This window comes from Elephantulus edwardii, unplaced genomic scaffold, assembly GCF_000299155.1.
Source record: "Elephantulus edwardii isolate Elephantulus edwardi_28Jun2011 unplaced genomic scaffold, EleEdw1.0 scaffold00034, whole genome shotgun sequence".
NCBI classification, from domain to species: Eukaryota; Metazoa; Chordata; class Mammalia; order Macroscelidea; family Macroscelididae; genus Elephantulus; species Elephantulus edwardii.
The window spans coordinates 6,005,830-6,007,709 of NW_006399784.1; positions in this window are offsets into that span (position 1 = coordinate 6,005,830).

Sequence of the window (1,880 nt, forward strand, 5' to 3'; positions counted from 1 at the left end):
TTCTAAAGAAATACATGATTAGGAATTATATATATGATAACAGCCCAGAATAAGAGGTAGGTATGTCATTGCTAAGAGGACTGTGGGTTTGGGGGCACATAGGTAATTGTGCAACAATAAATGATTTCTTTTTTCTTTTAAATAAGAGAGCTGGGCAAAAAAGGAAGAGAGGAAGAGAGGGTAAAATGTGAAAAAAAATGAATGAATGAAAGTCTAACTTCTCTAAATGTTCATTAAAATCACATTTTAAATAAAATTTTATTAAAAGAATAAAATAACTTTCTTTGTGTGGTTTCAAAAAGACAAAGTCGGATATCAGTCAAATCAGTTCTGACTCACAGTGAACCACAATTTTGTGGCTGAGAATGTGCATGATAAAAGTGACGAGACTGTCCATCTTTCTCTCTCAGAGCAGTCAGTGGTGACATACAGTCTAGGTGGCATCTGATACCTAGCAAACCTTTGACTACAGTCAGTACAATAGACTGTGGTATTAGGACTTTTTAAAACAGCTTTTCTCCCCATTGCTTTAGTCCCCTCTTGGCCCCAGCTGCCTCAACTGCAAACACATGATTCATTTGTGATCCTTATCTTATACATTATCAACAACTATGGGACCAACTTAAGAGGGAGAGTTGCCCAGACTGTGAGAGATTGCAGTAAGGAGTAACATTGATGGAACCCTGGAGACAGAGCCAGAGTTAAAGGTTCTGCTTCTGGGTGAAGGTAGAGCTGACTCGGGGCTGCTACGAGACCACACTTGCTGGACGATTGAGAAAACCCAGAGGCTGCTTGCTTGGATGCTTTGGACTAAACCTGGGAAATAAGACTGTTTGTTATCCTCTACCTGCCCTTGCCTCCCACGACATTTTTCCCTAATAAACCCCACAACTTTTTCAATGATTATCAGATATGATGATTAATAGAAGGAGGTGTAATAGCATGAATTACTTTGTCTAATCAAGGAATTGATTCTATATACTGGTGGAGATAGTTCTTGCTTATGAAGTTAGTGAAAATCAGATTACTCTATTCCCACGTTACTGCCTTTGCTTCTTATACACAGACCAAGGGCCTTATCTACTGCTCTTTAGCCTCCCATAATTCCTTTGTAACAGTAATTGAGATTGAGACAGCGACTAACAACCACTTATACCCATAAACCCTTTAAACCAGAGAGTGTAAAGATTTGCTGGTAACTTTGCTGTGGTTTTATGAAGAAACATGATAGTCTAAGAAAGGTAGTCAACTTTAGCTCACTTTCCTTCCCAAGGAAAGACTCACATAGCTTCTTGGAAAATTTCTTATTCTTACCTTGATACCAATCTATTGTCTTTCACATTGGCACTATCCCTAATGAATTCTTTGCATGTTTAAACCCATTTGATATTTGCTTCTTGAACAACCTGGAAATACAGAATAATACAATTAGTGTAGGGTGGCATATTTCAAAATTATTGATGGGTTTCCCCTTTAGCACAGCAATTCCTTCTCAGAGAATGTATTCTTTGGATATACAAGTACAAATACAAAGTGACCGATGCATTACAGTATCTGTAGTATCTCAAGACTAAAAATGGCATAAAAAGACGGATTCAGCTGAATATCTTTTTTAAAACAAACAAACAAACATATATAGATATTAGAAATGGAAACCATCAGTCCCCATAAACTTGCTTCACATGGCTATGTGTTGTTGTTGTTGTTGCTATGGGCTGTCAAGTCGCCTGTGACCCATAGCAACACTATGTATAGCAGCTCTGAAGCCAACCCTGTCCCTGAGCAAGTCTCACTGATTCCAACACACTAGCCGCCATTGTCACAGTTACTGTATTAAGCCATTATTGGGAATTTTCCTCTCCTGTGTCGTCCTTCCACCA